Genomic DNA, 24,890 nt, shown 5'->3' with positions numbered 1-24,890 from the left:
GTAACCATTATTTGTAAATTGCTCAGTAGAATCAAGATTTTCCTGGACAAACTCTAACACAAAATCCCTTCAGTTCGATCTCATAATTTATCCAAACAGGGAATATTAATATACCGTATGTTAGGAAGCTTAGATAATTTCTTTATAACATCATACTAGGTAGCTCAGTAGTGAAAATTAACAGGCAAAAATAGATGAAAATCAAAAGAAAAGCCTGGCAACAATGGAAGAGTGAATGATACAGAGGTGAAACCAGAAGCAAGCACTTTAAATGAAAATGTATCTTTTGCCAGAATTGTTGCCCATGTAAGTTTATAATAACCCTGGAAATGACTGAATTGTATGAACCAAACTAGATAATTGGAGCAGGTGTCTGGCATTAGAAGAGATGAAAATGGTTTTCTCTTCTCTCCTATAAAGATGAAGAAGGCATAATAGGAATACATATCGATTCCAAGGAGAGCACCATGCCAACTCTATTGCAGATGGAATTGTGCGAGGCATTCCAATGATGAAGAATGAAAAATAGTCAAAACTAGGATGCGTGATTCACCAAAAAGAAAGTAACTCTTAGTTTTCTTTAGAATGTCAATCATGTTTCACAGATGTTGAAACCAGAAAATGGCTATATTTCCAATGCTAATAAAAATATGTGATATATTGGGACTTAGCATGAATATTTTTGAATAGGTGGTATGTAAAGTGCATGCTACTAATACGAAGGATAGTTTTTAGCATGATGTTTCTTCCATCAAATTATGGGTATGAAAATCTGGAGACATTGCCTGATGTAATGAAAAACAAGAGTCAATTTATGGTCAGGTCTAAACATTCATTATTTTAAGATTTTCTGAAGCTTTTACAGTTTGCTGATAATTAAACACATCAAGGCACTATGTATGTATCTTCTAATAGATTTGTAATAAAAGGCATGGCCGTAACTATTCAAATTCATCACTGATGTTAGAATAGCCAAAGCCAAACTTTACTTTTAAGCCTAAGACACAAGAAATAATGTTGAATATTATTCCCAGGATATTAATTTCTATTTAACAAAATAAAATATGTACCTATTTTTATCAAGTATTCTGTAAGGTACTGTTATATTTGTTTTTGTTTTTAAAATACTGTCTTGCCCCAGTTTTAGGGCGTTTGCTAGAAGTCGGCCAGCTCCATTTTAAGCAGCTGATCAAGTCCACACCCCAACGTTATCAAACTCTCATTCTAGGGCTACCATGCATCTGCTCTAATCACCCTAGGCCAGGTACCACAAAATTAAAGAGAACTAGTATCTCCAAAAAAACTATAAATTATTCAAATTAGCTTATCCCCAGGAAGCATTTAAAACCTAGCTAACCCCACATGCTGCACATAAGCTGCACTCTACAGCTCTAGTTTGTTGTTACCTGTCCCCAGGTGCAAGCCCCTACATGGCTATGCATGGCTGTCTTCTCTTGCTTGAAGTTGTAACAGGAGTTCTGTCTTTTATTTTGTCATGTTGTTGTGCCCACTATCAAAGGAATATTTACATCTTATATGATGGGCATTGTCATTAAAAAGATGACAAAATAATCCACGTTATCTTTAAGAATCTCTTGGTCCACTTGGGAATGAAATGTGGGACGATAATGATGACAACTACCATAATGAGTAACTACCACTTATTAAACACTGTTATAGGCCAGAAACACAACATAGCTCATCTTTGTTCTTTAAAATTAACTTGGAATTTTGACCCTATGATGATACCATTTTATAGATCAATTACATGTCCTTTGAAATTGTTCAAGAAAGAGAGATGGGGAGGAGAGAGAAAGAGAGACACAAAGAAAGACAACGACATGATGAAGACATTTGGAAATGCCCAGGGGAGATTTTGAAGAAGAACTTACCCTAATGAAGTACATACTTCTGTGTATTAACCAAAACACATTTCTTTTTTTCTTCTGGACAAGTTGCCTAAATTTTTCATCTGTCATGCAGTTATGTATAACCATACAAAGACATCTGGTCAATAAGATTATGGCAAAAAAGATATAAGGCCTTGTACTTGCTGCTTAAAAGCCTCCTACAAGCTTTATTCATTTTACGTCTTTTGACTACTAGATGGAGATGACTTTTACAGGGACTTTGAGAGCCAAATGTTAAAGTAGGAGCCGAGATGGAAGGAATCTGCATTTCTCAGTTGATGTTTGCAGGAGAGCTACCAGCCAGGAATACCTACTATTGACTGTGAAAGGAGTGAGAAATAAATTGTATTGAATTAAGCTACTAAGACAGAGGGGTTTTATTACTTATGGCAATGAATTTATAAGCTGACATCCCTACTAAGCTAAATGATTTTCAATAGTTTGGCTTTTTTGTCAGATTGCGATTGAGCTGCAAATCAAAATGAGAAATGTCAGAAAAAAACAGGTTTAGTAGTGGGTAGAGTAATGGGTTTAGTTTTGCACAGACGGAAATTAAAAAGTCTTTGAGACATCTAAGTAAAGGTTGGTCTTATAAGGCAATCGAATGTATGCCAATGAAGAAAAATTAAGAAACATCTGCAAAGGACATGTAGATGTTGACATAGTCATGACAATGACATAGGCCATGGCTCAGCAAAAGACAGGTAGAATATAAGATTACCTGTCTAAAGAGGAAAATGTGAGACAAAAGCCCACAAAAAGATCTCAGGTAACACCAGGAGGAATGGTAACAAACTATTAGTTTACTCTAAAAATAATCCCTACCTTGATTATATTTAAACAACAACAAAATAAACAAAAAAAGCAGTGCAAGCTCAAAGCTGCAGAGAATGAAATTAAATAGAGAATAGAAATAAAGCATTAATATTTCTATTATAACAAAATAATTTATTCCATTAAATAAGAGCTAACCACATTGGGAGGAATAATAAGAATGAATATTGTGCACATTAGAATTTTAATCATCTGTGACAGGAGATTGCATTCTGGTCAAAGACAAATAATTTTTCTGGTGCCTACTTCTGGTAACTGGTTCACGTACTATTAAAAAAAGAAACTGGGCCGGGCACGGTGGCTCACGCCTGTGATCCCAGCCGTGGCAGGTGGATCATGAGGTCAGGAGATCAAGATGATCCTGGACATGGTGAAACCCCATCTCTATTAAATACAAAAAGTAGCCGGGAGTGGTGGATTGTGCCTCTAGTCCCAGCTACTCAGGAGGCTGAGGCAGGAGACGGGGTTGCAGTAAGCCAAGATCTTGTCACTGCACTGCAGCCTGGCAAAAGACCAAGACTTAGTCTCAAATAAATAAATAAATAAATAAATAAATAAATAAATAAATAAATAAATAAATAAAGAAGGAAGGAAGGAAGGTACATGACGTTCTATTCATATAGTCATTCATGTAACCCAACTGCAAACTTTTGTTTTAAATATATTATCCTGAGTTGATTCTCAGAGCAAATACAATTTTAATTTTGTATAACAAATAGGGTTCTTTTAAGTTATTTTGGTAAGAATTTACTGGCAAATTTGTCAAAGGGTCTTTACTTTTTTCTGAGACTTTATTTTTTAGAGCAGTTTCACTTGAGAACAAAATTGTGTAGAAGGTACAGAGATTTCCCCTGCATCCCCTGCCCTCACACATGCATAGCTTTCACTGTTATCAACATCTCCCACCGAAGTGGTACATTTATTACAATTGATTAACACTCACTGACACATTATCACCAGATTCCATAGTTTATATTAAGATTACTCTTGGTGTTATACCTTCTATTAGTTTGAATAAATGCATGATGACACATACCCTCCATTATACATAGTGTCATACAGAGTAACTTTACTGCCCTCAAAGTCCCTTGTGCTCTTCCTCTTCACCTTTCTCTTCCCTCCTAACTTGTGGAAACCACTGATCTTTTCAATAGCTCTAAGATTTTGCCTTTGCCAGAATAACATATATTGAAATCATATGGTATTAGCCTTTTCAGATTGACTTCTTTCGCTGAGTAATATGCATTTAAGGTTCCTCCATGTTTTTTCATGGCTTGACAGCTCTTTTGTTTCTTTTTAGATCTAAATGATATTCTATTGACTATTTGTACCACAGATTATTTATCTATTCATCTACTGAAGGACATCTTGGTTGCTACAAACTTTTTGTAATTATAAATAATAATTCTATAAACATGTATGTGCAGGTTTTTGTGTAGACATGTTTTCAGTTCCTTTAGGTAAATACTGAGGAGCATAATTGCTGGATTGTATGCTAAAGTTATGTTTCGTTTTGTAAGAAACTTCCAAACTGTCTTCTAAAGTGTCTGTATCATTTTACAGCTCTATCAGCAGAAAGTCCTCTATCAGCAGTGAGTAAGACTTTCAGTTGCTCCATATTGTCGGCAACATTTGGTGTTGTCAGCATTCCAGATTTTGGCTATTTTAACAGGTGTGTAGTGGTATATCATCGTTGTTTAATTTGCATTTCTCTAATGACATAGAATGTGGAGCATCTTTTCACATGTTCATTTGCCACCTGTATGTGGTGAGATGTTGTTAAGGTCTTTGGTACATTTTTTTGTTTTGTTTTTTGAAACAGTCTTGCTGTGTCTCCCAGGCTGGAATGCAGTGGCTAACTGCAACCTCCGCCTCCTGGGTTTAAGCAATTCTCCTGTCTCAGCCCACAGAGTAGGCGGAGTACTGTATTTTTAGTAGAGATGGGGTTTCAGCATATCGGCCCATTTTTAAAAATTGGATTGTTTGCTTTCTTATTGTCGAGGTTTGAAAATTCTTTGTATATTTTGAGTCCTTTATCAGATATATCTTTTGCAAATATTTTCTACCAGCCTGTGGTTTATCTTGACAACGTCTTTTTCAGAGCAATTATTTTAAGTTTTAATGAGGTCCAGATTACCAAGTTTTTTTAAACGGATCATGCCTTTGGTGTTGCAACTAAAACGTCATCACCAATCTCAAGGTCATCTAGATTTTCTTCTGTGATATGTTCTCTGGGATCTATACTTTCGTGTTTTACATTTATATTTTAAATCCAGTTTGAGTTTTTTTGTTTGTGTGAAAGTTGTAAAGTCTGTGTCCAGATTTACTTTTTCCATATGGATGTCCACGTGTTCAAACAACATTTATTAAAAGACTATCTTTTCTTTATTTAATTGTCTTTACTACTTTGTCAAAGATCAGTTGACTAAATTTATATGTACCTGGTTCTGAGGTCTCTTATGTTCTGTCGCCAATTTTTTCTATTTCTATTCTTTCATCAGTATCACACTGTCTGTATTACTGTAGCTTTATAGTATGTCTTGAAGTCCAATAATGTCGGTCCTCTAACTTGGTTGTATTTTTTCTATTATTATTTTGTAAAAGTAGTAATATGCCAGTAATAACTGGTAGACATTACATGATAATACTTAAAGTGAAATACGACTTCGAGAAAATAATAAATAACAAATGCTATTCTTTTTTTCCCTCTTTTTAATGCTCTGTGGAAAGAAAATGTTAATCAGCCAGAAATCAAGCAGTAAATTTTCAACAAAAACAATTCAATTTTTGAACATATATAGAAAAAATACTTTAATGCTACAATAAAATAATTTTCATAATTTATTACTATGTATTATATTAATCATCTATACTATTACCAATTAATATATATTCTTATTCTCTTAGTTTCATTACTAGAGAAAATATGTGCCTACACAGTGCCTGAAACCTGGTGAGAGTTCACCAAATATTAAATAAATTAATATATGACAAAGTATAAAAGAAGTATTGTGTCTTTCTACCCCAAAACACAATTCATATTTTCCTTAACCTTTATCTTAGTGATCCCCAGAATTCTCTGTAATCTTTAGCAAAGATTACTGGTTCCATAGGTTCTAAAGCAGAACATAGCTGAGGATCACCCTTCAGCTTACTTATTAGCTGATGACAATTCAACCCAGAGCACCTCTTCAACTCAGAATTTTAAAAAGATGATAGGATGCTATACAGTTTTAAAATAAAATTGGCAACATAAATATTGAAGCTTTTTTCAAAAGCAAAGAGCAGAGATCTTTGAGACAAATATTTCTTTTTCAAGTGTTGCACTTTACAAAGGACGGGGAATCAGAAGTCTTATTCATAAAATGCATGGCTTTTTTGTATCATTTCTTCATTTGTAAAATGAAATACAATTGGCAAATGCTGAAAATGGTGAGCCTCAAAATCTACTTGGTAAATGCTAAAAATGGTAAACCATAAAAAAAATGGGGACGTTTTATTTTTAAATACTTGGAAAACACATGGGGTTTGGCAAGCGATAGCTAATTCTTCACAGTTTTCATTTTGGTAGCCAAGCATGGCATAGCAAAGGTTAAAAAAAGACAAAAAAGGAGGCTGACAAGAATACATGTCTCTTGACAATAACACACATCCCTATTTCAAGTACCACAACATCAAAAAATGAAGCAGCAGAAAATACATGTCTGAGTTTCAGTATTAAGCATTTTTCCGGGCATAGAATTTTTTTCCTAGTGTTTGATTCATTTACAAGATTTAAGAATAAATGTCTGCTCACAGTAGAATTTAAATAACATTCTACTTTATATCTTCAATGTAAGGCAAAGAATAAAGTTATATTTCTCAAAACCAAAGCACTTTTATCACCTTGTTCTATCCAGTGCCTTGTCTCTGGAATGTCAATGTCAGTACTTACAGTTAAGGTTCCCAATAGCTGAAACTTTTATGCAACTTAACTTGATGTTCTAAACTTATATTAATAAGACTTATGACCAAAAACATGTTTACATGATATACAAATCTAAACAATAACAAAATTTCATTTTTTAGACTATTTCCGACTACATTCTGATCAGATATTTTTCACTTTGTTTCCTGGCTATCACCAGCTTTCACACAAAGTAACCTATGTCATGGTAACAGCCTTCATTTGGACAGAAAAATAAAGTTTTAATAAACTTTAGAAAATGATTCATTACAAATTAAACTTTGTTTTCCTGATCTTCAAACAAAAACTGATTCAAAACATTGCAGATATTGACAGCTAGAAGTCATACAACTTGAGATATACAAAAATCCCCAGTAAAGGAAAACGTGAGTGAAAATAATTTCTTGTTTGAAATATACCATTCCCTAGACATAAAAGGCCCTAGAATTTTCTCCAAATCAATGCCAGTTCTGCTGCAGTTTATGAGCACCTTCATTGCTATTACATTCTGAAATAGAAAATGACATGTTTTAAATGGTATCTTTCAAAACATTTACTGGACTTTCCAGGAAGCTGTATCAGCCCCAAATTGGAAACACTCCAAGAATGTTGTTTAGTAACTCCTTGGGAAGATTTATTTAAACAAATTTCATCTGAATAAGGAAATTCATTTTACTTTTAATGATGATTTGAAAGAGCATTCTTTCATGTCAGTGTTTTCTTCCGTTGAATCTATATTAGTCATCCTCTGAAGATGGATGCGGTTCCAGCAACGTCTCTGAACACCTGGGAGGAGTAAGCCTTGGCTCTTCGCCACCATTACAGACACATTTCTCTTCTGACCACCTAATTAATGAGTCCTTATCCAGAAATCCCAATGTGATATAAGGTGTTAAATAACTGTGGACCACCCTGGGTGAAATAATGTCTACAATTATCACCATGGAGGCACAGTATGCAAGTAAAACAGAAGAAAAAAACTGCCTCATTGAAAAAGCTGTCATCTTAAATTAATATAATGTAAAATGGCAGAGCACAGATGTTTTGGTGTCTTTTAAAATAATTAATGCTGTGAACATAACACTTGGTCCTGGTGTTCATGTTGCCGCGATGGCTTCCACTCAACAGGAAATGAGCTCTTGGCTAGCATGTTAAGAATGAAAAGAACCTATCTCTTTTTATTACTATGAAGAATCATTCAAGATTTGGCTGTAGCTCCATTTTACCACCACTTACGCCTAGAACTGAAGTTGGGCCTTTGCTTCCCTTGTCTGTTCTACTCCCACTCCCATCACTTTTGACTACTCCAAAATCACAGCCAAACAAATGATAAAAGAACTCAATTTTACTAAATGGCAAGATAAAAATGTTTAAAATAGGATCATGCTTCATAAGGTTAGTTAGGTCCGGATTGCGTTTGGAATGGATGCACTAAAAATCTCCCAATAGTGACAATACTCATTTATTTCTATGTATTGAATTCCATCTTCTAAAAGCAAAGCAAGCTCACCCACATAAATTTGAATTGACGCTATTGTGTCTCCTTTACTCTTACCTCCAGAGTGGTAACCACCTACTGCCCATATAAACTGTTGTATGTCCAATCTCAGAGTTCCTGATTTTGCCTTCTTTATTATTGGACTATTTCATGTAACTCCAATTTTCCAATTAGGCTTTGAATTTAGCCACTTTGTCTTTGACTTGTTGACATTGATACTTTTCCAAGATACAATAAAAAAGAGAGGTACCTTCCAGTAGCCATGAAGATGCACTGCCGCTCAGATCTCATGTTGAGGAGAGCATAATTAACATAGACCCCAGATGCTGTGCTTTGAATCCAGCATCAACTCACACAGAGGCTATGCTTCCCAGGGGCTAATCTTAGGCAATGGCTGATGGGGCAAGGATTCTAAGCCAGGCTCATTTTGGGGAGTTATAAACTACCTCTGATAAGCAACTTTGGCCTTGGGACTTGCCATCAACTTGACCAAATCTGTTTAGAATTATGCTTCAGTAAGAGAATCCACTTATCTAACTTTCCTTCCTTCACACTCTTCTTCACAGCTGTTAGAAGGTTACTGCTGATAGCTCACTGTCCCTTCCAGCTCCTCTGGCTCTCTCCCACATTTTCTTCACAGTTGTTTCCTCCAATAAATTATTTCCTTTTTTCAACCTCTAACCCCAGCTTGGTGTCTGCTTCTTGAAGGCCTTAAACAAACATGTACCCTCATCACAGCCTTTTACCTTCCACCTGTATACCAACCTACCCCAGCTACTGTAGCTGAAACTGACCCAATTGTCCCATAGAATCGAAATTTATGGTTTCTTTTTAATGAGCATAGAAATTGACTGTCCCAGTCTTAAAACTTGAGAAAGTTACTTTTCTCTTCTCAGAGTTCCTTTCTGAGGAACCAACCATCAGCCTTTCCGGATAGTATCAAGTAACTGAATTTACCATATAACTGTGTCTAGACAATGAGACATTAAACCCCGTACCCTTCATGATTACCTAGCAGCCACCTGCCTCCTGCTGGCCAACCCATCTTCTTCATCCCTCTCCAATTCCTGTCTTGCCAGACATTGTTACATTTAGTTGGCCGAAGAGATGGATTTGAGAATGAGCTCTCGTCTCCTTATCTGCCCAATAAAAGCCTCTTGTCTGGCAACATTCATTGTGTCAGTTATTGGCTTTCTGGGTGGCAGGCAGTGGGACCTAGACTGAGCCCCCGGTGTTTTGGTAACATGGCTTTCTTTGTTTTCTCTGTGTAACAATGGAAGAATTACACCATATGATTTTATTAGCCTATATTATCATCAGGAACAAAACTTTACTTACACATAGATAATGTAGAGTAAGTGGTAGGCTATTTTAGATTGTCTTTTCTCTTTACTACTTTTAGGGTAAAGTAGGGTAGTGAAGAATGAAATAATATACAGATAGAGTTTTCCAAAGGGCTCAACAATCTTAGGATAAGGGGAAGGTTGGGGGACAAAAGAAGCAGTGTGAGACAAATACAGGAGAAAGCTGGAAGGCAGCAACATTTCAATAAAGGCAGAGGGCAGCCCCATCATCTGCCCATTGCAAACAATATCCACAAACACCAGTAAATAGTGACAACTGTGCATCTCTTCAAGTTCTATGATGCAATTCAGGGAATTAAAGAGTTACTTTTCTTTAATTAATTTGAAGAATCAATTTTTTTAAGAGAGATTCAGCTAGTTCCAGTTTAGAATGCTTTGTATTTGTATATTTGGGACCCAATACCTTCCTATGGAAAGACTTCTTACCCAGTAAATGTTTGTTTTTTTAACAAATGAATGCCAGTTGAACTAACTGATATCAATTTTTTTATCACCCACTTTCAGCAGAAAAGGAACAGCAGCACTATGTATACTGGGTCAAATTTTATGTTAAAAATCAGGTAATCAGAGTTTCATTTTTAAATAAATAGTTTAAAACAATTTTGAAAGGGTAAATTTAGATAATTGATAGAAAAATCAAAATATTAAGTAAACACATAAATATCCCCAGCATTAATAATAATATGAGAAGTATAAATAATATTTCAGATATTTATCATGTATCAGGTGAGCAAAAGTGAATAAGAAACCTTCATGCACAGTGATTAGAAAGATACGTAGAAGTAAGCCATTTTGTACATTTTGGAAATCATGCAATCTCTTTGGAGAGTAGTGGGTTGGTGCAAAAGTAACTGTGGTTTTGTCTACTTTTAGTGGAAAAAATAGCAATTATTAGGCCAGGTGCAGGGGCTCACACCTGTAATCCCAGCACTTTGGGAGGCCAAGGTGGGCAGATCACCTGAGGCCAGGAGATAGAGACCAGTCTGACCAACATGATGAAATCCCATCTCTACTAAAAATGCAAAAATTAAGTAGGTGCAGTAGTGCATGCTTGTAATCCCAGCTACTTGGGAGGCTGAGGCATAATTGCTTGAACTTGGGTGGCAGAGATTGAAGTGAGTTGAGATTGCACCACTGCACTCTAACCTGGGCAACACAGAGAGACAATTTTTCTCAAAAAAGAAAAATTGCAATCACTTTTGGACCAATCTAATGATTTGGCAGTATCAAAATTTGAAATATGCTTTCCTTTAAATATAGGGCAATTCTTTTTTTTTTTTTAAATATAGGGCAATTCTTAAAATAAAAATATACATGATTTAATTTGTCACTGATAGCAATTCAATTAATAATTTGTATTTTAGCCATAACATGGAATATAATATATCCTATTAGAAAATCAGAAAGATAGAGAAGCATGATGTAGAAAACATCTTATGTTGTCCATCAGTACACAATATCTTTTTAATTTCACAAATGGTTATGTAAGTGTGTGTGGAATCATGTTTAGTTATGATTTTTCGAAACCATTATTTAGAGCATAATCTCATTTTGTTTTTACTCTGGTTTTCTCCCACATAACAAAGATGTGCATATCTAACTGGACCCAGGATGATAGTGTGTGTGTGTGTGTGTGTGTGTGTGTGTGTGTGCATCCCACAATGGAATTGTATCCTGTCCCAGGTTGGCTCCCACCTTGTGTCTGGAGTTGCAGGGTTAGGATCTGGCCACCAGAGACCCACGACTGGAATAATTGGGTAAACAATTCTCTTTCTTGTTTCTATTAACCTTTCTTAAGTGTATGTATACTTCACATTTATTTCAGTGTTTAATATTAAAAGTGTTTTGGTCTTTATTTAAAAGTTTGATGATGTTTCTGTGACCAGACATCTACCACAGGAACTTAGCCCTGTTTATATCAATTAGCCTATGGTAAAATTGGTTCATCATACATTGTTTCACTTCGGATTGTAGTTCTGAAGCACCTATCAATGACATTAAGAACTTACTGTACTTTTATAATTATAATGTAAGTCTTATATACTTTTATAATGGTATAATTATACTTTTTACCTCATACTTACGTTTGGAGTTCTGGCCTCATTCTGTGAGCTAATTCTCTTATTTCTATTTTAATAATTTTTGTCTCTGTCATTGAGCAGATAATGCAACCAAATTTTTCAAACACAAAAATAGCGAGTCACATAATACCCTTGGCCACTATGATCTATATATTAATATAATATGGTGTGCATGTATACATGTATGTATAAATGATTCAAATGTTTTAACTACTTGGTTTTATAACAGATAAGTGGTTTCCCATGGACACAAAAATATTCCAAAATTTCTGCTGTGTGCTTCAGTGCTTTTTAAATAATGCCTTCTCATGAGGAAATAAAAATTTACTACCATTCTCTTTAGAGTTCAGCCAGTCAGCCTAGGAGCATAGATTTATAGAGTCAACAGAGATCTATTGAATTAGCCATTCCTAAGGGTCAGTTTTCAATCTTTGTTTCCCTTTTAATGATTAAGATGATTTCTTTGCTACCTATGTTTTCCATTTACACAAGGGTACCTCAGAAAATCTCCAGGGTCCTAGAGATTAACAATCACCCAATCTGAAGACTGAGATAAATGATTCACTGTGTGTCATTAAAAACTTCTAACGCAGTAGCTGACAGGCTGTAGGAGTTACCGAGCTATTAGATCATTTCAGAGAAAGTGCGATATTCAATGTATGTCTCCTTTTTTCCTCTAAGAAAGTGATGATTCATACATAATCAAAGAAATGCCATTTCAACAGTATGGCTGGAATTTTGAAAACCTCAAGCAGCTTGTCTTTTTTTCAGCAAACTAATAATTTTTATTTTTATTTTATTTTTTTACTTCAGGGGAGGGATGAATATTTTGACTGTTCCTTTGATCAGCATTCTTGAATAGAACAGCTCTACTTCCCATACCAGATGGAGCCATGGCAGTATACTGAAGTCATTGGCAAAGAAGGAAGATGAATCTTGTACATCGTTCCAAAGTGGAGGCACCTCAAGGGACTCCCTGATGAATTTGCCAAGCATGTATTGTGGAAAGAAAGGGAACCAGAATATTTATAAGCTGTTATTAGTCAATAGATGAAAAGAAAAGCAGGTATATAAAGACGAAAGGAAATGTCAGGAAGTCTATTTTATATTATGAGCAAACAACTGCATTCAGTCTTTCTAATAATTATAAAACTTAAGTGTATAGTTTGAAAATCCCCACTTTGAAACTGGAATACCTCAGTAATGCAAAGGTAGAATGAATTCCTCTTCACAAAAAATAAAACAGTTTATTGATGGCATTGACAAGGGAAGTGACTTGTTATGTACAATGTGATGAAGAAAATATTCTTGCCTTATTTTATTTTTGAATTAATTGCTAATTTAAAGAATAGTATAATTTTTTATCATTTGCCAATAAGTCAGTCTTAAATTATTGTCTACACTGTATCATGAGAAATGATAATATACACGGGCATTTAGTGTTAGTTAAGGTAGCTGTAAGTACCTTAAGAAAATAATTAACATTAAAGTGGGAGAAAAGAAACTGGGTAATTGCTAAAATGCTTATTAGCAAGAACACTAAATATTCAATAGAATGAAGGAATAATAAAGTAAACATAACTTTGGTTCTTATGGAATGGTATACATTTAATTCTAGAGAACTGTTTTGGTTGGCAATGTTACAAAATCCTGTTTCCCACTGTGTCCCTAGCAGCTGGGAATTTTCATCAAGTTTCAACATGATTTTTCAAAATTTCATCAATTTTCAACATGATTTTTCTGTTTCTGAGGACATTATTTTCATTTATTAACCAATGAAGAATTTCAGGTCTATCTATACTAGGGTGACCAACTGTCTAATTTCACCTGAGACCTAGAGGGTTCCCAGCACATGTGACTTTCAGTGCCGAAACTGGAAAAGGCCTGGGCAAACTAACAGATTATTCAGCCTAATCACTAGGCATGGGTCAGAATAGCAAGGTAGCAATTAGGACAAACAACTCTATAAGGTAAATGTAGCAGACAAACCAGCTACTTCAATGTGAAAGAAGTTTGATTTATGACCAAATTGTCAAAGAACTAAGGAAGAATGAAAAATTAATCTCTTGGCCTAGAGAAGAATTGAGAACTTGAGCTAAAAGCTATTATTGGCAAGAGTTTTGCTTCACCCTCCACAGTGTGATTCTCATCCAATTCTTTCAAAAGGGTAACCATATTTAAATACAATAACTGGAAATAAAGTGGTTCATAATTATAATCATAATGAGCATACATCTTCTAATGTTCCTCTTGAATGTGTTTAATAGAGTCATAAGTTATTTGAAAGAGTGATAAATTCTGTCTTCTAAATCTCATGGTACTCTGTGCAGTGTTGTGTAAACTCATTCATCAGTCAATCATCATTAAGTCCCCTTTTGTTGAAGGCTTGTTTTATGTCAGTAACTGTGCTAAGCACCTCAAGGTATTACATAATTTAACTCTCAGGACACTCTTTTGAGGGATGCAGTCATTTCCTAAAGCCAGCTTGTTCCCACTTAAGAGAACTGAGTAGATGTATTTCTTCTTATCTCCTTTTTCAGAAATGCTATGTTTTGAGCTTGAAATAGGTCCTGATCCAAGCAGTTATGCTATAGAAATTGGAAAAATACTGAAAAATAGGGATATGTTTTGACTACCTTGATTATTAGCACTACTGGAGGTAGGTATCATTATCTCCGTTTTCAGATGAGCTCTATGAGATTCAAAAAAGCTAAGGAATGTGTCCAAATTCACTCAGCTAATAAAAAATACAGCTTTTGGCATGATTCTAACGTCTACATGCTTTATAATAAGGGTACTTTGCTTTTTCATGAAACTACTAAAATTCATTTTTTTCTGCAATGTTGTAAAAGTGCTGTCTGTACTATATGACAGAAAAATCACATAACCATTTATGTCCCTCCATATTTTTGGACAATTTTAAATTCGTTTCTCTGACTTCACCTGAAAATAATTAGTATCGTATATTCTACAACTCTGTACCAAAATAAATGTAAATTAGCTTAAAAGGTTAAAAAAAAAAAGTCAAAAGTTACTGAAATACATGAATTTTACTTTTATTTCTTTGTAAAGTTTCTCCATAATAGTAAAGAATTTAGATGTGCATTTATAGACTAATATATTTGTTGTGCAGAATTCACCATGCATTAAATTAAGAAAATAACAAATATGAACTAATCGCCTGAATACACTGATCATAAGAAAATGTTGCCTCTAGAGGAGACACTTTCTAGTATATATAAGAGATACTTGATTTTCTACCCAAATTGCTTTTATCCTTTTTTTGTAATGGAATCACACTCTTATTTCCTTTGGGCTCTTTTTTATAATTCATATTTCTCTGCTGAGCAGCATTCTTATGCTTTTATTCATATAGGCATATTTTTCTTCAAATCATGAGATTTGAAGAAATCTTAAACTTTCTGTGCTAATTCAAAAATGTTGTATATTGACATTGATTAGCACTAAATATCTCTTTCTTTTTAAGAAGGAGTCCTGTTTCTCCGCTTTTTAAAACTTTTTAAATAATTGTTTGGTCTTCTAGGTATTGTGAACATTATTTTGTGAAGATTATGGATTCTATTATATTTCCCTGAAGAGGATTGATTTTTGTTGTTTTAGTCATCAATTAACTTGGTTGGGATTAAATTGCAAACTATCTTTTGACAGCAGTCAAATCTCAGTGCAATGCTTTATTCTTGGCTTGGATGTTTGAAATTTTTTACACAAAATGCATGGTTTAGGAGGCAGCCAGGGATTTGGGCATACTTTATACATAGAACTTAGGACTCTCTATATGTAACTCCAATTTTTCTGGGAGTTTTCCCTCACTTTCCAGAAGTTGTGATTGTCTAAAATGAGAAAGATTATAGGTTTTTATTAGAGATTTAGTCAGCACATATGGCAGAGTCTAGAAACCTCTAAGCTAGCAACTGCAAAATTGAGCGATTGCCCCATGTCTTCCCTTTATCCAAAGGTTGACTTTTCTGAATTTTTTTCACCTCCCAGTGACTTCAATAGTTTTTCTTTTTGTTTTACTTTGGTTTTTGCTTATGTAGGGATACGTTTCTATCATTTTTACCTTATATTACTTGTATCAGTTCTATGGCATATTAACATTATTTTTGGATTACAAGTAAAATAAATACAACTCAGCTTTTCTTAAAACAAGGAAATAAATGGCTTATCATACTGAAATATTCTAGAGTAACCTTAAGAATAGCTGGATCATGATTTTCAAACAATATCACCAGGAATTTGTCTTTCTTACAAGTATTATAACCTGACTCTGATTCTTCATGGGCTTTGTCGTGAAGGACTCTCCTCCTATATGGTTCTCAAAGGTCCAGTCCTATGTGCTACAAGATTAAGGACACCAGCAGAAAGAGGCTTTCCCCAGATGGTTCCAAGAAAAATTTTAAAACCAACTTTTATTTTTTGGCTGATTGATTGAACCATTCCTAAATGAATCCTTATGACTGTAATCTCAAAAGTAGATGTACTGTTTGCCCTCTGGAACTGAATGGTGAGTTCAGCCCCATTTAAGCCACATAGTCCTGGATTGTCCTTAAAGAAAAACGAAGGTGGCCATACTAAATGAAAGAGAAGATGACAGAGTCAAACAGAATCTCTCTGATGGCACAGAGAGGAAGAGAAAAGCATGTCAGGTTAAAAGAGGTAGAATGACCAATAACAGATGGCAACAAAAGTGAGCTCTTGTTCATTGTCTGCTTTCTCCTTAGTCCTCTTAAGAGCTGAGCCCCCGGCCTCCTCTTGAGTACATTTCCATTCTCTGACTCTTCTCATTAGTATTCTCATCTCTCTTTCCTTTCGAACAGGGTCAGGAATTTAGTTCTGTTTCATTTTATCAGCATAATCAGACAATTTTCCTTATGCATGACAAAACAGCTAGGGACATATATTCAACAAAAACTTCTTCCCTTCCAAAAGATTCCGAAGATGAGCAACACCTTTGTGGCCAGCAATGAAAATATACCTAGAAAATAAAACAAAAGCAATAAAAATATACAAAGAACACAAAACAAAGTCTCCATTGAAAAAAAAAGTCATAGATACAAACAGTTTGTAAATAGGAGTACATAATTTCAAAAAATTATTCTTTCAATTTACAATATGACTTTTGTTCCTCATATAATTCATACAGATATGTAAAGAGAATGTGTAATTTTACTAGCTGTGGTAAGAATCAGTTTACATTATTTTCATGTGTGCATTATAATGGCTTTCAGACCTCAGCTACCTAGTCACCAGGGAGTCCATTATTTCACTCAGGTTACACTTGCCTTGATGTTTTGCATTCAGAAAGCATCTACAGTATTTGTTTCCTTTAACATTCAGTGAGCTCACTTCTAAAACTATTATTGATTCTGTTCTCTCTACTACTTATCTCTACATAAAGAAATCCTTTGTTTTTACTAGTCTTTGAAAGTGTTGTTTTTTCTTTTATGTAGAGAAAGCCACTTCACAGCTCCAGGTTGATGTCCGGTAGCCTGTTCAGTCCCTCATTTTCTAATTTATCACTCATCTATGCCATACTCCATCATATACATAGGCCTATTATAAGAAGTAAAAACACTGGCCTTTTTTTCCTACTTGTAAGAGATTGTCTCTTAAACAAGATTCCCTTGAGATTTTACACTAGAGAAAATAGGCACACATTTTCTGCTTCCAGATGCCTCCTTTGTAAATAGAGGCAGAATTCCAAAGGAAGAATTGGGAATTACAATCTGTTGTCTCACCCGTATGTCTTCTGATAGATGTGGTTTCTGCTCTCCCCATAAACAAGACCATCACCCTATAGAACCACCAGTGCCGTACTTCACAGTGTCAACTGGTCTTTATTATTTTCTCAAATAATTGAGAAAAAATAAAATAAAAAGCCTAAGTTATGATTGGGGAAGACACATTAAGCCAAAGTATAAACTCCCTTTCGAAAGATAGGCTACGTTAATCATTTAAATAAATAAATAAACCGTAGAAAAATTTTTTCTATTTGTCCATTTATCACTGTACGAGAAGTAGACGAACTCTAATGGCATATGTGGGGTTTGTTGGTGTCTGTGTGTGTACACTTATTTATATAATCCTATATATTTATATAACATGCATATTACTTTGTACTTAGTGACAGCATTTTGAAAGTCTTGCATCAGCAATTTATTCATCTATCCTGGGAGCAGTGTTAATTGTGCTATTATACTAATGGTTTATGTATAATCCAGCCTTCAAATGAGCTTCATTTAAAATTGGCAATGCTAACTTACACCTGTAAAAAGTGAGTATTTTTCTCCTAACTAGGAAATACAGGAGGCTGTTTCTCACCACATAACATATGCCTAAGGAAGAACGTTTTTGTTTGCTGTGATTAATATGTAAAGCCAGAAGGCAGACTTCCGTATTAGAAGAAATTTGCTGAAGAACTTTAGGGAAAATTATGATTCACACAAAGTAACCACATGCTGGACAGGATGTTTATTTAAAACATTTGTTTGAATATATATGAGGCAGAGTAAATAATATTACAGAATGATCTTGCTTTTACGTTAATCATTTTATTATTTTCATAGCATTCAACAATGTGAATATACAATATTTTTATCTTTATAAATATATCTTATTAATAGAGACTATATGTTCTTACTTTGCATAAAATGAATAGACAATATTCAGTTATTTAGAGTAATCACATTCTCACACTTTAACTGGCATACATTAAGTAATTTAGATATGTGGGGTAATCTAATTCTAGCATATCAAGTGTAATGGCTAAATTATTAACTCGCATCAATCCCTACTGATGAAAGATAAAGAAGTATTCAATCATTTGGTGGCTTTGAATCTATATCATCACATTTTTTTTAGTGGGTCTTGCTCTGTATTCAGGCTGGAGTTCAGTGGCACAATCTCAGCTCATTCAACCTGCACCTCCTGAGTTCAAGAGATTATTTTGCATCAGCCTCCTGAGTAGCTGGGACTACAGGTGCAATTTTTGTATTTTTAGGAAAGATGGGGTTTCACCCTGTTGGCCAGGATGGTCTCGATCTCTTGACTTCATAATCCACCTGCCTCTGCCTCCCAAAGTGCTGGGATTACAGGCATGAGCCACCGTGCCCGGCCTCCATCCCTTTCATTGAGACAGCTTTCTTCCTATCCCAATACCAAGGTCATGTTAAAGCTCCTTGCCAGAACATAAGCTCTGTGAGGGCAGGGACCCTTCTTATCTGTTCATGTTTATATCCAGAATACGTTATGAATATTACCTGGTTTAATACATATCAGTTAAATAAGTGAATGAGTTTAAAAAACTCATTTTTTTTCTTAGAATTGCAAGTGTTCATGTGTATATGAATGAATGAGAGGGAGATACTGAGTATAGACTGAGACTCCACTTCTTTTAACATTATAAGTCATTTTAACCTCAGTTGTTCTGAGAAATCTAGGTTTCTCATAATAATTTTTGATACGTAAGCAGAATATGTATGAGATAAAAAGAATTTTTTGAGTTGATAATTTCAAATGATAAATTCTGATGCCTGTTCATAGAATAGTTGTGTCTTCCCAGAGTTATCAACATAGTGTTTACTGAACATCTGTTGTATGCCTGCAGGGATTCTGGGAGGAACTGCAAGTGTAAGGGGAAAGCTTGCATAATTATCTCATTTTTGTATAGTATGATAAATAAAGATTGTCTTAAACTTATGCTTCAGCAAGTAGTAACATTTAAAGTCATTTCCTAAGGAGTTAAAAAAAGTGAGAGTTACTACCATTAGATTCAGTTTTTTCTACTCCAATAGTTACTTTTTTTTTTTCTGGCCACTAAATGATTAACAGAATAATAAGTGAAGAAATTCACTTATTATTATTATATTAATTCACTCACAGTATTATTATTGTTAGAAGAAATGTTGGCATCTTGATCTCCTCTCCACCCTTTGTCTTATCACTGCTATTCTCTACCTTTTAGCATTACAGTGGAGGTAAACCTAGCTACAAAGTACTTTCTGTTCTAAACTGAACTAATAAAATAAATAAAATGAATACTCTTTGGATAAACCAAGATATACTTACTGTTTTTTGTGATGATGCCTTTAAGACATAGAAATTGCTAAAAAACCAATATTGATGTGTTTTTGCAATCAAGTTGTCTAGATAAGAAAGGGTTCAAACTCAGTACAGTTTCCGTGTGTGTTGGTCTGAATGGAGAAAATAGATGCACAGATCATAAATTAATGCCTGGAAACAGCCTGTGAACTTTTGCCAGCAACAGCTAATTTGAAACAATGGGGTTTCGTGAAAATGACAGTTTCAGTCGGCATGGGGAGGTGAGCAGAGCCATTTGAGAGGATGGAGAGGATGGTGCCTGCCAATAGATGTTGGCAGGGATTGTCAACCTTCTGAGTACCAGGACTCATCAGCATATTCAATGTTATGAGCACAGACATTGTCTTTAAAAACATAAGCCGTGAGAGGGCAATGTGGCTGCAGACTGCAGAGAATGCAGGTGGATGAAACATCTACTTACAAAAGTTGTGGTAACTGGGAAATGGGAATAGAAAGGAGCAGATACAAAGAGAAAAAGGTAAAAGGACAGAAGTAAATTTACAAGAAATACAAGTATAAGATTTTATTTTTTTAATTTAATTTTATTTTAAGTTATGAGATATATATGCAGGACACGGAGGTTTGTTACATAAGTAATCTTGTTCCATGGTGGTTTGCAGCTATCAGCCCATCACTTAGGTATTAAGCCCCACATGCAGCATTAGCGATTTATCCTGATGCTTTCCCTTCCCCCATCCCCCTTCCCTGACAGGCCCCAGTGTGTGTTGTTCCCCTTCCTGTGTCCATGTGTTCTCACTATTCAGCTCCCATTTATAAGTGAGAACATGTGGTATTTGGTTTTCTGTCCCTGCATTAGTTTACTAAGGATAATGGCAACCAGAAACATCCATGTCCTGCAAAGGACATGATCTTGTTCCTTTTTATGGCTGCATGATATTCCATGGTGTATATGCACCTGAGGTAGGGAGTTTGAGACCAGCCTGACCAACATGGAGAAACCACGTCTCTATTAAAAATACAAAATTCGCCTGGTATGGTGACGCATGCCTGTAATCCCAGCTACTCGGGAGGCTGAGGCAGGAGAATCACTTGAAACTGAGAGGCAGAGATTGCAGTGAGCCAAGATCGCACCATTACACACCAGCCTGGGCAACAAGAGTGAAACTCTGTCTTGAAAAAAAAAGTGGAGAAAATCATGAATAGCATAAAAATAACTCTAATCATCCCAAGTGGTACTGTTAAAATTTCATTATGAGATTTTTCTGGCATTTTTAGCTAAAGAATGTGAAATAATGTAAAAAAAAAGTATCAAGATTTATGTTAATCTAATGTATTAAAATGAAAATAATATTAATTTGTCTTATATTACAAGCAACTAATTATAAATTAGACTAATTGCAGCAAACTACCAAAATTGTTATGAATATCTTCTATTAACCTATACTTTTACCTATATAATAGCAAATCGATTATTGAGAATAGTTACCAATGTGTATTGACAGAAAATAATGAGACTATAAACTATTTCTATCTGAATTATATTACATTAAACTCCTCTGCTTCAAAATATAATACTTGTGAACAGGTGGGATATGTCACAAGAAAACCTTTTAGTTGTTCATTAAATAGTCTGACTGAATCTTATGCTTGTCATATTTCTTGTTCAGTATTGGAAAACAAGTACTAATACATAATCAGGTCTAACGGAATAAAACGTTAATGCAGTAACTGATTAATTTTCCTACTTTGGACTTTATGGAATTTCTCCACCTGTGTCTATTTTATCTCTCATCCTAGGCATTACACTAATAATTTTACTGGGAAAGTTTTACTTGTAGAGCCAGTGACATTCACCTGGCCTCCAATCCTTCCTTTCCCAAACCAAGAATAGTGATGATACTGTCTCTAAAGAGGGATGAAGAAAGGTTAGAGGAAAAGTAAGGGAAGTTAGGCTCTGGAGGTTTGCAAGGGCAGAATGGAGCTGCACAGGGGTAACTGCATGGGATGCTGAAAGTGGATGGAAGTGGGAGGTGATCTCTCCACATCCTCTGGGGATTAAAATATTTGGAGAAAACAAAGCAAATATTTCAGTTTTTCCAATAAAGTGTTAAACTTTAGTTGAGAGAAAGAAGCAGTTAAGAAGTTCAAGGATAAGATGAGAGTGAACTACAGAAACAGCAAGGATTTTGAAGCCTGGGAACCTATAGATATCAGATTGAGAATGTGTCCTCCTCATCTTCAGAGCAGCAGGTTCTATGGCTCTCATAAGAGAGGAAGGTCTCATATCTACCCACCCTGCATCTCAATTGATTTCATAACGGTACGTAAACTCCTTTGAACTTACTTGAATTGACTAGAGTAGGCTTTTCTGTAATCCAATCCAGAATGTAGCTTAAGAGCTTTCAAAAACCCAGTTACAGGCCAGGCGCAGTGGCTCACGCCTGTAATTCCAGCACTTTGTGAGGCCAAGGCAGGTGGATCACAAGGTCAGGAGATGGAATCCATCTTAGCCAACATGGTGAAACCCCATCTCTACTAAAAATACAAAATATCACCCAGCCTGGTGGCGCATGCCTGTAGTCCCAGCTGCCTGGGAGGCTGAGGCAGGAGAGCACTTGAACCCAGGAGCCGGAGTTTGCAGTGAAACGAGATCTCGCCTCTGCACTCCAGCCTCAGTGACAGCGAGATTCCGTCTCACCCAGTTACAAAAAGGAAAACTTTGCTCTTCTAAGTATTCAAACTCAAAATTATGTTTTGTTTTTTTCTATTACATTTTTGTTTGCTGCTTACATTTTCAGTTAACCTCACGATAACTCCACATTTTAGGCATTATTGGCTTCCACCTTTCATTCATTTACCATAAAAATGTGTTAGATGATATTAGAAGCTCAAATCTGTGCTAGGTTCTAGACATCCCTGTTGTAACAGACAACTCTTGTGCTTCACCTAGTTTCTGCTGGACCCAGATTAACTTCATTCATATTTGTGGCAACCATGTTCAAGATGGTGCAACCTAACAACCACTTACACCTCAGTGATTCTGAACCTCTCATTTATGCATGTTCAATCTGAAACTGTGGGGAAGTTATCTTATTCCATGAGGTGACTCTTGACCAAAGTTCCCCTCAGGCCTTCCTGCAGTGGGGTGAACCTATATATATATTTAACAACATCCCACTACCACTTGTTCCTCCCCCTTCCCATGCTGCAAACTTCTTACCACAATAGTGACTTTGTAGACACTAATAGACAATGCAGAAGTACATGGTTTGTGGTCTTTTAAAATCTCTTGGCATGACCGAGTCTCAATTGTCCACAGCAGTTACCAGCTCAACAAAGAGCCTCAGCATGGGCTTTCCCATCATCTCTGTGCCCCTTGTCATTATTTCCCAAATGAACTACTTAAACACAAATATGAGAATGTCTGTATGCTGGGTATAGAGTGCTAGGGCACTAATTTAACAGAACAGGTAGAACACATTGTCTTCGTGCCTGCGGGCTGCTATAACAAAATCTGTGAACTGAATGACTTATATACAACAGAAATGTACTTCTTACAGTTCTGGGAGTTGGAAAGTCTAAGACTGAGGAGCTGGCAGCGTCTGAGTATGGTGAATTCAGGCCAATCTTCACTGTAACTTCACAAGGTAGAAAGGATAGGAGCCTCATTTGGGCCTCCTTTGTAAGGGCAGCAATTCAAATCAGGAGGGCTTCATCTACATGCTGTTATGTCCTTCCAAAGGCGCCACCTTCTAATACCATTATCTTGAGGATTAGGATTTCAACATATGAATTTTGAGGGAATATAAACAGACCATAACACTCATGGAAACTAATGATTTGTGGGGGAAAATACTTGATAGAGAAGATATTATACTGAAGTCACTTTTTAAGACATGATAACGAGGCCAGGTGTGGTGGCTCACGCCTGTAATCCCAGCACTTTGGGAGGCCGAGGTGGGTGGATCACAAGGTCAAGAGATTGAGACCATCCTGGTCAACATGATGAAACCCCGTCTCTACTAAAAATACAAAAAATTAGCTGGGCATGGTGGTGTGTGCCTGTAATCCCAGCTACTCAGGAGGCTGAGGCAGGAGAGTTCGCCTGAACCCAGGAGGTAGAGGTTGCAGTGAGCTGAGATGGCGCCATTTTACTCTAGCCTGGGTAACAAGAGTGAAACTCCGTCTCAAAAAAAAAAAAAAAGAAACCAGATAACGAATGAGAAGTGCAGATAGCATCACAATCAATATTGCATATTTTCTTTTCTTTTGTTTTTGAGACAGAGTCTCACTCTGTCGCCAGGCTGGAGTGCAGTGGCGCGATCCCAGCTCACTGAAACCTCCGCCTCCTGAGTTCAAGTGATTCGCCTGCCTCAGCTTCCTGAGTAGCTGGGACTACAGACACGCACCACAATGCCCATCTATTTTTAGTATAGACGGGGTTTCACTATGTTGGTCAGGCTGTTCTCTCTCTCCTGACCTCGTGATCCACCGGCCTCGGCCTCACAAAGTGCTGGGATTACAGGCGTGAGCCACTGCACCTGACCTGCACATTTTCAAAGTCTGTTGTTTTCACTGTAAGATGAAAACCAGCAAATTTATAGTGTTATAGTTTATGTTGTAGTGTTAAGAACTATAGAGATTATTTAAACTTAAGTATTTCCCTTGTTAAATGTAGTATTTTTTTAAAAAAACTAGGCAGTGAGATGAAAAGAATGAGAGAAATGAAATCTTATATGAAATGATTTCAATTGAGATGTTTAGTAGCAGATTCAAAGAAACGACATTCAAGCCAAGAACCACAAGAAGAAAGTTTGGGAAAGTAAAAACAAACAAAAAATTGTTTAATTTGCAGAGAAGATGAAGTGAATGAGAAAGACACAAATAACTCATGTAAACCATTTAGTTTCTTGAATCCAAATAGCTTATTTCCATCCAAAAAATGAAAACATCAGAAAAAAACGAAATTATAAAAATAACTTGTCTGAAGGTCTCTACTACAACTTTAGAATCGTGACTATTGTATTTTTGTGATCTCCTTAAACGTGTGTCTATTTATAATGCCATTTTCTTACAGTCAAGTATTCATTTTGAGCAGCATTATCATACTTAGAGAAAGATATTAAATTAGTAATTAATATATTGTTGCAGGAAATTTAAAATGTCTTACACAGA

This window comes from Callithrix jacchus, chromosome 3 (assembly GCF_049354715.1).
Source record: "Callithrix jacchus isolate 240 chromosome 3, calJac240_pri, whole genome shotgun sequence".
In the NCBI taxonomy this organism is placed as follows: Eukaryota; Metazoa; Chordata; class Mammalia; order Primates; family Cebidae; genus Callithrix; species Callithrix jacchus.
This window is presented reverse-complemented; position numbering follows the sequence as displayed.